General features: G+C 38.2%; 1 pseudogene; it reads right to left on the bottom strand.

Moving 5' to 3' along the window:
- Positions 1-4539: 4539 nt before the first annotated feature.
- LOC140518611 (heat shock cognate 71 kDa protein-like) lies at positions 4540-7010 on the bottom strand (annotated as a pseudogene).
- Positions 7011-13466: the final 6456 nt, after the last annotated feature.

The following is a 13466-nucleotide window of genomic DNA, read 5'->3' as shown; positions in this document are numbered from 1 at the left end:
AAGAGACTGGCTAGGACAACATTTCATCTGTTAGTCTGGTAGAGAGAGAGAATGTTCCATTTGCTACTTGTTTGTAGCACCAACACAATATTCATAGCTCCCATGGTAGCCATAAATATTGTGGCGCAATTCAGAATCAGAAAATACAACAGACTCTCCACATGAAAGGCAGAACCAAAACATTTATTCAGACATCAGAAAGCCAAATCCATCATAGTAACAAAATCTATACACAATAACAATGCAGAGAACAACACCATCCCCAAGCCTTTCCCCTGCTTCCCACTAACCAGCTTCATTAAATAAATCACAAGAAGGCTCTCAAACAAAATCACAAACAAGCTCTTTCACTCACACTAGCCAGTAACCTGCATCCTTCTTAGCTCTGATTGCTCTCAAGACTAACTTCCTCTCAGCTCTACCCCAGCTTTGCCTCTTCCTGCTCCACCCCTTCCTATTCCACCCATTCAGCAAACTCCTTCCACCATAGACTCCATGTGACTCAGACTCATTTGACCCAGGCAGGTCACATGGGCCTATTAATGAATGATAAAGATCTCTCCATTTTAAATTACCATTACACTTGTGTAGTCTTAGACAAGTCACTTAATCTCTTTGAGCCTTTACTTCCTTCTTTGCAAAATGGAGGGCTCGGTCTCTCAGAATTAAATTCCATGATCCTATAAATCACTGAGATACCAATACCTAACCTAAATCAACTTGGTGTCCCTTGACAATGGAATCTCTTGGCCACAAAGGAAGGGGAAAGGGAGAGAATAAACATTCATACAGTGCCTATTATGTGCCAGGCACTGTGTTAAGTGCTTTTAAAAAAATATTATCTCATTTGATCTTCATAGCAACCCTGTGAAGGTAGATGCTATTAGTATCCCCATTTTACAATTGGAGAAACTGAGGTAAACAGTGATTTACCGATTTGCCAAGCATCACAGAGCTAGTAAATATCCGAGTTTGGATTTGAACTCAGGTCTTCTTTACTATACACCCAGTGGCTATAAGCAGCTTCATGTGATTGCCAAGTTTGCTTTATCATTGCCTTCTTACCACATCTGCAAAATAGAAAGCCCCCTTTGATCATTTCTCAATCCATCTATTGTAAGAGAAGAAAAAAAATGCAAGTGGCCATATGGCTGGCTTTTAATGAATGCAAAATACATAGGCCACACATGTGCATTTCTGGATGGATGGACAAATGAGGCATTATGATTTACAGTTAAATACCAAACTCTGAGAAAAGTCTTTCCTTAGAGACCACTTCTGTGTGGCTGTGTATCTAAAAAAAAAAAAAGAAAAAGGCAATGGTTCAGAGGATGCAGCAAGTAGCAAAGCATACTTAATGACGTGTTCCAGGGAGGAAATTAAGGTTGGCATTGTTGAGGTATTAAACTTAGTAGAGCAACACGTAAGGATTAAAGAGGAAAATTTCAGAGAGAGAGCTTATTCTTCTACACTGACACAATTATATGAGAAAGTGGACTCTGATAATGTGATTTACTGAAAGCTCTAAAATATAACACATTAGAGTGGCTGTGTATCAAAGTTATTTTTCTGTTCTATTACCTTTAATGAATAGTGTAGATCAGTGAATATATTCAGTGGAAAATGGCTCAGTGAATTTCCGATAAGGGAAAAAAATACCCCCCAAAGAACAAGATTTTTTTCAGTCTTTTTTCCCTCGATGGCTAATACTAATGATGATAGCTATCATTTTTATAGTTCTTTAGATTTCTACATCATTTTATGTGTTATTTCATTTGGGCCTCAGAACAACCCAGTGAGGCAGAGAGTACAGATAATAGTATACCCACTTTGCAGGCAAGGAAATTGAGGTCCAAAGAGATTAAGCTACTTGCCTATGGTGCCACAGCTGGTAAGTAGTGAAGTTTGGGTATGAAATCTAGTTCTTCCTGACAAAAAGTTTAGTACACATGGTTGCCTCTCAGTAATTTCTTTATATTTTTCAAAAGCAATCTTAGATGAATCACTTAATCTCTTTGAGCTTTCAGTAAATAGAGGGGTGGGTCTCTGAGGTCAAAATTCCATGATCCTGTGAATCACAGAGATACTAATATTTAAATCAGCGTGGTTCCACTTGACCACGGCATCTCTTGGCCAGAAGAGATGCTTTCTATTCCATATGCTTAAACATGCAGATTCACACACTCAATGTAAATGTGTTTGTGCAAATATGTTCTCATAATATTCTTTTACTCGTTGGCTTTTCCAAGAACTACCACCACCACAACTGCCTCTCCTCCAAAACTCAGAGATCTCCCTTTCAAAGGTTTCAAGTAGAGATAAAACCAACAAACTTTTGTTTTGAGAGTTAAAACGTAGAGTTGTTTGCTAGGATTTCAAGTGTTTTTCTTCTGTTCATTTTGGTTGACAGAATTAAGAATGAATTCTTCCCGTTGCCAGATAATTTGTCAGGTGGACATTTTGTAAACAGCTATCCATCTGGGGAAGCTAGGTAGTGAAGCAGATAGAGCATAGAGTAGCAGACCTGAAGTTAGGAAGGCATATCTACTTGAGTTCAAATACAGCCTCTGACACTTACTAGCTATGTGACCCTGAGCAAGTCACTTTTTGTGTTTACCTCAGTAAAATGAGCTAGAGATGGAAATGACAAACCACTCCAGTATCTTTGTCAAGAAAACCCTAAATGGAGTCATGAAGAGTCAGAAATGACTGAATAACTACAACCTCATCTGAATTTCTTCCCACCCTCCAACCCCCTTTAAATATCTTATATGGTCCCGACATGCTATTTTCACAGAAATGCTAGGTGATCTAGAAATCAGATCTTGACAATAAGGATATCAAGGGTTCTATAATAATGGCTTTTGTTGATGTTCATATACACACATATATACAATTGCACATATATACATATACATGTGTAAATTTACATACACATATACATGTATATGTATGTATATATACAGAGAAGAAGAAAAAGAGAGAGAGAGGGAGTGAGGGGGAGAGATGTGTTTGAGGCTTGACTGTATGACTTATCCAAGAGCCAACATAGTTAAATTTAGCAAGACATCAATAGAAGACTAACTACTAGGGGGTTTTTTGCCATAAGAATTCATGACATTATTCTGTGAAGTTGTAGAAGAGTTGCATTCTGAGTTTGTGGAGAGAGTATTGACACCCATGAAATTGTGCATCATTAAGGCATCAGAGCATGACCCACACCAGGTAACATAGTTAGAATGAATGTCATTCCCCTTTGCCAAACACTATCTTTCAGGATACCAATGAGTGAAGTCCAGGGGAAAAACCCTTTCTACTCAGGGAGAGGTCTTATATTTGTGATTTTTTTTCTCTATGAGAGGGAACTCTACCTGGCACTTTAGTCTGGCATCTTCTCTAAAATTTATAGACTTAGAGAATTGCCTAGAGCATTGAGATGTTGTTAGTTATCCGGAGTCACAGTCGGTATGTATCAGAGGTGAGACTTGAACACAGTTCTCCCTGATTTGGGGGATGGCTCTCTATCTTCTATACCATGCTGCTTCTCACTAATATTATTCCAATTAATACTATATAAGATTGTTTTTTAGAACAGTGGTCAAGTATAGTGATAAACCTTTTTACTTAGCGATCCTTAAAAATAATTCTTCAGAGAAGAGTTGAACAAATTGTAGTGGACATAGACTTTTTTTTTTACTCTAAGAAAAGAAGAACATAAAGAATTCAGAGAAACATGGAGAAACATGTATGAACTGATGTTGACAAAAGTAAAGAGCCAGGAAAAACATACATGTTGATTATAGTAACATAAACAAAAAGAACATCAAAACAAAACTGAATGTTATATAATTTGAATGATCAATCTTGGCCCTAAAAGATGTAAGGGAATTCCCCTCTCTTCTTTCCTTGGAGTGGTGACATAGTATGCTTACAGAATGTTACTGTCAGAAATGATTTTGCTTAATTGCTTTTCTTTGTTATAAGGAGAACTCACTGGGTGTGTGGGTGGTAAGTATATTCAGAATTGACTGATTTAAAAAAAAAAATAACCATTGAGAAAATTAGCTACAGAAGGAAATACTTGTTTTGATTGAGACAGTAGGTATTTCGCAACCTCACAGAATCTGAGAGTTGCAAAGGAATTTCATTAACCAATTATTCAACCCATACACAAAAAGATTGTTCAATAGAAAATCCTTGAAAAATGACTGTCCATCTCTACTTGAAGACCTCCAAGGGAGTATGAGCCCAACATTTCTCTAAGAGGTAACGCATTCTACTTTTCTTTTTTTTTTTTTTATGGTGTCAATTTTAAATAGATTTTATTCTCTAGGATAAGAACTGCATTTCCACTTGTTTACAGTACTGTTAAAGTGCTATGTTGTTCACTTTTCTCCCTCTGCACACATTCAAGTATTCATAATGTCTAGATTTACACATTAGCTTAAATGTTACTTTTAAATCGCTACTGCCTTCGTTGCTAATTTGAGTCCTTCAGGTTTTGAAAAGTTGTGTGAAATGTTCTTTCTTCTGATGTGTTTAGTCTACCTCCTCAATGGTGGGTCCAGAAGAAGCACCTCCAGATGGGACTGCTCCACCGCCTGGGAACGCACCAGGCATGCCTCGTGGCATGCGCTCTGCACTCTCGTACAGCTTAGTAACAATGGGGTTGCAGACCTTCTCCAGTTCTTTCTGCTGATGGTCAAATTTGTTCCTCTCGTCAACCTAGTTCTTATCTAGCCAATTGATTATTTCATTGCATTTGTTAAGGTTCTTCTGTTTATCTTCATCATCAATTTTGCCTTGTAGTTTTTCATCATCTGTAGTAGCCTTCATGTTGACAGCATAAAATTCCAGAGAATTCCTGGAAGATACCTTTTCTCTCTGCTTCTCATCCTCAGCCTCAGATTTCTCAGTGTCCTGGACCATCCACTCAATGTCTTCTGTGCTCAGACATCCATTATTATTGGTGATGGTTGACTGTGATCTTGTTCTCTTTTTCTGTACTCTTATCCACAGCAGAAGCAACGAGGATGTCATTTGCATGAATGTCAAATGTTACTTCAATCTTAGGAAAACCCCTGGGTGCTGGGGGGACTCCTGTGAGCTCAAATTTGCCAAGCAGGTTGTTACTCTTTGTCATTGCTCTCTCACCTTCATAAACCTGAATAAGCACACCAGGCTGGTGGTTCAAATAGGTGGTAAACACCTGTATCTGCTTGTTGGGGATGGTGGTATTGCGTTTGATCAGAACTGTCATGATTCCACCAGCAGTTTCAATTCCAAAGGAAAGAGGAGTGACATCTAACAGCATCAAGTCCTGCACATTCTCATATTTATATCCAGACACAATGGTTGCCTGGAAGGCTGCACTGTAAGCAACAGACTCATCAGGATTGATATTCTTGTTGAGCTCCTTGCCAATGAAGAAGTCTTGCAGAAGTTTCTGAATTTTGGGGTTCTGAGTGAAACTACTCACCAGGATGATGTCATGAATCTGTGATTTATCTAGCTTGGTATGTAAGACCTTTTCCCCATGGTCCAGCATGACATAGAAGAGTTCAGCATTCAGCTCTTTGAAATGGGCTTGGGTGGTTGATATATAGAAGTTGATATCTTCATAGAGGAAGTCAATCCCAATACTAGTCTGGGGAATGGAAGAAATGGTATGCTTTGCACATTCACAGAGGTGTGAAGGTGATGAACAGCCCTCTTGCGCTCACTCATGTCTTTCTTGTGCTTTCATTTGAACTTGGCAATGAAGTGGTTCACCATTCAGTTGTCAAAATCCTTCCCACCTAAGTGGGTGTCCCCACCTATGGACTTGACCTCAAAGAAGCCATCTTAAATGGTAAGAATGGAGACATCAGAAGTTCCACCTTGAAGGTCAAAGATCAAGACATTTATCTTGGCACAAACATTTTTATCCAAGCTATAAGCAATAGCAGCAGCAGGTGGCTCACTGATGACTCGGAGCACATTGAGACCCGTTATGGTTCCAGCATCTTTAGTGGCCTGATGTTGGGAACTGTTGAAATAGGCTGGTACTGTGACCACAGCATTTGTGACAGTGTTCTCAATGTAAGCTTCAGCAGTTTCTTTCATCGTGGTCAAGACCATAGAAGATACTTCTTCTGGACAGAAGCTTTTGGTCTCCCCTTTGTACTCCACTTGGATCTTAGACTTGCCTGCTTCATTCATTACCCTAAAAGGCCAATGCTTTATGTCTGACTGTACAATCGCATCATCAAATCTGCAACCAATCAGACATTTGGCATCAAAAACTGTGTTGGTGGGATTCATTGAAACTTGATTCTTTGAAGCATCACCAATTAAACATTCTGGGTCAGTAAAGGGGATGTAGCTTCAGGTGGTCTGGTTTCTAATTGGTCATTAGCAATGATCTCCATTTTCCATGTCGGAAGACTCCCACACAGGAGTAGCCAAGATCAATGCCAACTTGAAGACAGTTCATCTTTCTCTTCTGAGTCTTTTCTTCAGGCTATTTAGTGTCCAGATATTCCAGTCAATTAATGAGCCTTCTGTAATATTTATCTGTAAATTTTTGAAGCCAGTCTTATTTTAAAATCCCTGGGAAAAGTGCAATAGATTTTTCGGTTGGCAGAAAATATGTAAGATAGATAGCTATAAATGTTTATACACACAATAAATATTTTTTATTTACATATATGCCTACATGGATCTTTAATTATGATAAAGACAGAGATAGCGAGGCAGAGATTAGCTACAAATCCCTGGGCAGATTCATAATTCCTGATCACCACAGTTCTTACTGCACAGCACACATGACTTTCTAGGTGCACATAAAAATCCCTTGAAAAAGTCAGAACTTTTATTCACATGTTTGTTTTTCAGATGGCCAGCAATGATTGGGAAATTACCATCTCTAATTTGGGCTCTTAAAATTCAGGGCTTCAATTTAGTTACCCAAGTGTGGCAGCACTACTGTTTCGGAAAATTTGGTCTTTATTTTTATATTTTTCATTCATGGCAACGATAATCACAAATAACCATTCCAGGCCTTCCCACACCCCTTAAATTTTTTTAAAAAACAAATTAGTAAAGTAAATTACTTCTGGGCTGAGACCTTGTTCTACATGCCAAATGTGTTTTGAAGGCCAAGTTCCATTCTAAAGTTAGGTTTTATGGCCAATTGAAAATAAAGGTTTATACTGTGGAAATCCTGACAAATCTTTCCAGCATGGTGAGGAGCCAGCAAAGTTATAAACATATAGATGCCCTTTTGGATATGATTCTTCTGTTCTCTTTTCAAAAGCATGGAAGTATTTGTAGATATTCCCTATGGTTCTAATCTGGAAGGAGAAACAAAGAAAACAAGGGAATGCTTGAAGTCGCTTCAGTAATGGGGAGCTGATGGTGGTGTTTCCTAGCAATGAGTTTTGAATCCTTTATGGAATATCTTCACTGTGATATCTGGTCTGTCCTGCAAAATTTGCCCATGCAGTATTCCCCCAGTGTGTTTTTTGGAAGAAAGCTTTCAACAATGAGGAAAACCCATCTTTTACCTTTCACTGGTAGTAAGACCTCAAAGGAATGGTTTGCTATGAGATGTAATTTACAATGAAATTCTTACTGAACCCTCCCCCTCCTATCTTCCTCTTCCTGCCCCCAGGATTTATCTCCTCAATTTTTTGTGTGTTCCTATGTTAAGGGATTCATAAGACCACAAATCTAGAGCAGAAAAAGACCTTCAAAATATCTCTGCAATCCCTCTCATTTCTTTATTAAACAGGGAACAGAGGGAGGTTAAATGAGTTAAATCACACAGGTAGTATGTACCAGAGACAATTCAAATGCATGTCCTGAGGAAAATTAATTATGCTGAATTAGTTACTAACCAATATTACTCTGTAATTAATCTTATTTCTCATTTCATCCCTATTATATTTATCCTTGTTATATTCATCCCATCATATTTTATCAAACCCAGTTTCTCAGCCTATCTCAAAAGAGGATCTTTTCCAACCAGAACTGAAGGCATGGATGAGGAATGTGATCATCCCTATCCCCCCTCTGCATTTGCTCTTTAATTAATCTGTTTAAAGTGGGACCCTTGCTTCTGTTTACCTATAAACAGAAGAACCAGCTTGGGAAAGGTTCCTTCCCTGAGACAGCTCTCCTGTCCTTGCTTTTCCTCTTCAAAGTTAGGGGTGATTTATTCTAAAAGGGTAAGGCTAAGGGGTAGGGGGAGGGAGGAATTTGCTTGAGGTGGTTCTGGTGTTTTTCTAGACAAGGTTACTAGAGGCAGCTGAGACTCATAAAAACAATTAGCATTTTTCAGTTGTCAGAGAGATGTGTGATCAGCCATACCTGAAGGTCAACCCACTTTCCATGGTGGTAGCTAAATTTTTTCCCCTACACCAACTCTGCCCTCCTTTGGGGTCTCAATAAATATGATCCTTTCATTACCTTTGGGGGTCACTGACCCACTTATATACATCACTCTTAATAAATAGTTATCTTGCCCAGAAAACTTGCCTCAGTTTACCTTTGTTACATTTTTTTTTTTACTCACCACAGTTTTCTAAGTTAGTGCTCTTTTCACCATAGCATTCTACTTTGGTGAGGCCTCATTACTTTGCTGTCCCAAATACTTTTAGAATTATTTATCTCACCTGAGGATGCTCTGTTACTAACCTAAATAAAGGAGGCCAGGAAGCACCACCTTTTTCCTGATGGGGTACCGTTTTTTATTTCTCTCAAGGATAGTGTGGAGATGATCATCTCTTGATGGTTCAGGGGAATAGAGGGAGGAACAAGGGATTGTGGGGCACAGTGATAGTCGATGGAGCAGGTAAGGCTTGGTCACTCATTTATTAAACACCCATTGTAACATGCCAGCTATTGTGTTAAGCTCTGGGGATGCAAGGAATGGTGAAAGATAGCTCTTGCTCAAAGAGCTTACATTCTAATGAGCTAGGAGATTGTGATCATGGTAGCCAGCACTGCTAATACAAAAGCAATCAGAACCCTGACCTGAGGAGATATGTGATTAGTTTAGTACAAGAGCAGGGTAGATTGTTAGGGAAATCTGGGTCTGAATCCTGCCTGTGATGCTTACTGGTAGTGTGACCACGAACATTTTACTTAATGTCTTTCGGCTTATTTCCTTTCTGTAAAATGGGATTAATAATATTTGTCATGCTTGTGAAGGACAAATCACATTTTGTGTGTAAAGTCTTTCACAAATCTTAAAGTATTATGTAATTTTTCCGTTATAATTCGGATTCAGGAGGGATTACGGAGATCTGGTCTAACCCCTTCATTTTACAGATGAGGAAAATGAGGCCCAAAGACATTAAGGGATTTTCTGTTGTATCTTGATTTGCATTGTACATTCCTTCTGGCACCTTTAATCTATTCTCAGTCATTTAGTAGCTGTTACTTGGGAAGTCATTTAATTTCTGTTTGCCTCAGTTTCTTCATCTGTTAAATGGGGACAATAATAGGTCCACCTCCCAGGGAAGTTGTGAGGAACAAATGAGATACTTATAAACTGTTTGGTATATAATAAGATCTGTATAAATATTAAATATTACTATTTACATTATTATTGTTAAAATTACTGAAGCAAGAAAAAGGGCAGTTATCAGAGATCAGTAAACTCAGTAGAATGGCAGGTTCCTGTGCCTTATGTAGTTAACATTGTTTCTAAATAAGAATAATATCCAAGTAAGCACTGAAGCTGGGGAAAAGTTTAGGAGCACTGCATGGGTTTCATGGAAGAAATTTTCCTTTCAGGTGTGTGTTTCTGGATCTCCTCCTCTAGACACTGGCAAGTAAGCAAGCATAAGAGAGTCAGTTTCTACACGTCTCTTTTCCATGTGTCTGATGTTCCATGCCAGCACTTAGCATTATTTTCTCATTCAGACAGGGGAGATTGATTTTTTTTTCCAGTAGGTGCTGAGTTTGCGATGAGAAACCCTTTTGGGAACAGTCATGGTTGCACTCCTACTACTACTACATTTGTTTTGGCATTTTTCTCCTATCGTTACCCCAAGGGCAAGATTGAAGGCCAAGATAAAATAGTGCAAGGGGAATTAATCAAAGATACTTTAGAAAATATGGACATTGAAACAAACAAACAAAAAAGAGAGTTGTGTGCTTTTTGCCATGTGAAATGCAGAGGCAGCATGGCAAGTACAGTGGATAGAGATCTGGCCTTGGAGTTAGGAAGCCATAAGTTAAATGTTCTGCATCTGATATATGCTAACTGTGTGGTTTTGGGTGAGTCATTAAGTTCTCTGTGTGCTAGGGAATGACCTAAGACTATAAATTGTAGAACTCCCTTTCTTCATTGATGTAGAGTTCCAACTCAAAATGCAATTCTAGTCTAAAACAAAAATTTTCAATCCCATTTGTCTAAATAAATCAGTTGCAAACTCCTTTTTAGTCTTAGAGGTGGCTTTGGCAGTGAGGTAGTGGAATTTGCCACTTCAATTTACCTTTATAGACACAGCGTTAATGACACTCACTAATTTGGAATCTAGAGTCAGATTTAAGCTCATTGAGATGAAATGTTGACAATAATCTGTAGAATTCAGGTACAAATGAATGATTTTGCAAGGAGCATCCTATATCTTTCCTCTTTTTCTTGGTAAAGTTACTAAAGAAGCTATCTATTGTCTCTACTTCTCCTCTTCGTCATTTCTCAAATCTTTAACATCTAGTATCTGATTTTATTCAACTGAAAATCTTCCCTCCAAAATCACCAATGATCTCTTAGTTTCTAAATCTGAAGTTTATTTCTTAGTCCTCATTCTTTTTGACCTCTCTGTAGGTTTCAATACTGCTGACAAGAGCTTTCTTCCCATGTGCTCATTATTCTTTGGGTTTTCAATGAAAATTCTCTCTTGGTTACCCTTCCATATGTCTCACCAATCTTCAATTTTCTTTCTACATCATCATCCCTATTATGTCCCCTAACTGTGGACATATTTCAGATTGCAGCCCTGGATCCATTTCTCTTCCCTCTCTCATTTGGTGACCTCAGTAGCTCCCAAGAGTTTAATTATCATTCCTATGTGGATAACTAAGATCTATATATCCAACCCCAGTCTTTCTCTCTTCAGACCTGTGTCACCACCTTCTTTTTGGACTTTTCAGGTTGGGTGTTCCATAGATATCTCAAGATCTACGTATCTGTGGAAGAGTGTATGATTTCCCTCTAATAACTCACCTTTCTTTTGAATTTCTGTATTCCTATTAAGGTCACCACCATTCTCATTATCTCAGGTTTACAATATTGGTGTCACCATTATTTTTCATTCTTCTTCATTTCACATATTCAATCAGTTGCCAGATTTTCTCCTTTGTACCTCTGCAACATCTCCTGCATCTCTCCTTTTCTTTATGTTCATATAGCCAAAACTCTAGCTCAGTGGCTCATCACCTCTGGTTTAAATGATTGCAATGGCTTTCCTTTGGTCTCAAGTATCTCTCCAATCTATCTTCCACACAGTTGGCAAAGTGATTTTCCTATACTGCAGGTCAGATAATATCAAACCTGCTCAATAAATTTTAGTGATTCCCTCTTACCTCTAGGATCAAATATAAACCTCTCTCTTTGACATTTAAAACCCTTCCCATACTTGGCCCTAACTATCTTTCCATCTTTATTGCACATTAGTCCCATTCACATACTTTCTGGTCCAAATTGGCCTTTTTCACTGTTCCTCATATGCTTCATACTATTTCCCATCTCTGTGACTTTGCACTGACTGCCCCCTTGCCTAAACATGTTTCCTTCCTCCTCTTTCTCTCAGAATCCTTACTTTCCTTCAAATCTCCCCTCAATCTTCCTGATTTTCCCACCCGCTCGTGTCCTCCCTCCTATCTTTTTTTTTGTATGTATTGGACATGCCTATACGCATGTGTGTGTATGTATGTATGTATGTGTATATATGTGTGTGTGTGTGTGTGTGTGTGTGTTCTCTTCCACAATAGAATTGATGCTTCTTGAGAGTAATGATTAGTTGCTTTTGTTTTTCTATCTCTCATTTCCAATTCCACAAAGTCTGGCTTATAATAGACATGTATTAAACATATAGACTGATTCCCTTATTATAGGTATACTTACCCCATGCCCTGATACCAGAATAAAGACTCTATGTATTTTACCATCTGGTGACCAGGAATAAGAAACATGAAAACGAGTTGATTTTAAACTTATACAAGTATCTGCATAGCCTTTAAAAAAATAAAAACATTCTTTCAATGCTAGACAATTGGCACCTAGCTAAAACCTAAACTTTGAACCAAAACAATGTGTCACCAAGTTCACATACAGCTGGAAAAAAATGGCTCCTTGTGTATTCTCAGCTGAGAACCCTGAACTGCTGAAGAGAGGGCCAGTTATATTTTTGAAAAGCTTTAACTAAGGACTGTATCTGTCAAGGACAAATCATCCCAACTTGGCTGCATACAAACAAAAGCAGGAGAAGAAGTCTAGATGTCAAAGCATCTGCCTCTGCAATTTATATTGTTGTCTCTGGATGCTGGAACATTTCACTGCAAGTGAGGAACACTTCTCATGATGAGGGAAGCATCTCTGAGTATGGTTAGTGTGACTGACTGGTGTCTATATGTCCTTCATATTCTGACCAAATATAGATGCTTATAGGATAAGAAGAGATAAGAGAGAGCTTTGTTCACCTGTCATTCCCCATAATTAAAAGAGCCTATAGGATTAGAGTTTTAGACCTAGAAGGGACTTGGGAGTCCATCTAGTCTAATCCCTTTTATTACAGATCTAGAAACTGAGGTTAAGGTCACACTGTTAATAAGTGTCAGAGGATGAATTTGAATTAATGTCTTTGGACTCCTGAGTCAGTACTCAATTCAATATACCAGTCTCCCCAGAGTAGATTATTCTATTTCCAACAACATGACATTCTATTTTCATTTGTAGTTTCGCAACCTGTTGGTACCCTGCGTAACAAGATAGTAACTCTTTCCTTTTAGAATTTCTGAGAAAATTGTAATTCCAAATGATTGAAAGAAGAGATGGCAGGGCAGTTAGGTGGTGCAGTGAATAGACAGAGTGTGACTCAGCAGTTCAAATCCAGCTCCAGCCCACTCACTAATTTTGTGACACTGGTCAAGTAACTTAACCCTAATTGCCTCCAAAAGAAAAAAAAAAAAGAAAAAAAAAGCATGTGAGGCACCTCTCAAATTTGGACCTGTTGTGTCAGAATTATTTTTATTGTAAAATATATAAATAATTTGGATGTCTTTTGTATTATTTTCAGTGAAGGAATATTACCTGCCAGCCTAAGGAGTCCAAGCAGCTGTTCACTTCATCCTTGTTAAGCAATCACTCCTCAACAGAGCAGCACCACAGTCTTAATTTTCTGGTAATTGGTGAAAGCAGCCACATTATTCAGAATTATTCACTAGTACTTAGAAATTCACATTCTCGAGTA

This window comes from Notamacropus eugenii, chromosome 1 (genome assembly GCF_028372415.1).
Source record: "Notamacropus eugenii isolate mMacEug1 chromosome 1, mMacEug1.pri_v2, whole genome shotgun sequence".
In the NCBI taxonomy this organism is placed as follows: domain Eukaryota; kingdom Metazoa; phylum Chordata; class Mammalia; order Diprotodontia; family Macropodidae; genus Notamacropus; species Notamacropus eugenii.
This window is presented reverse-complemented; position numbering and strand designations above follow the sequence as displayed.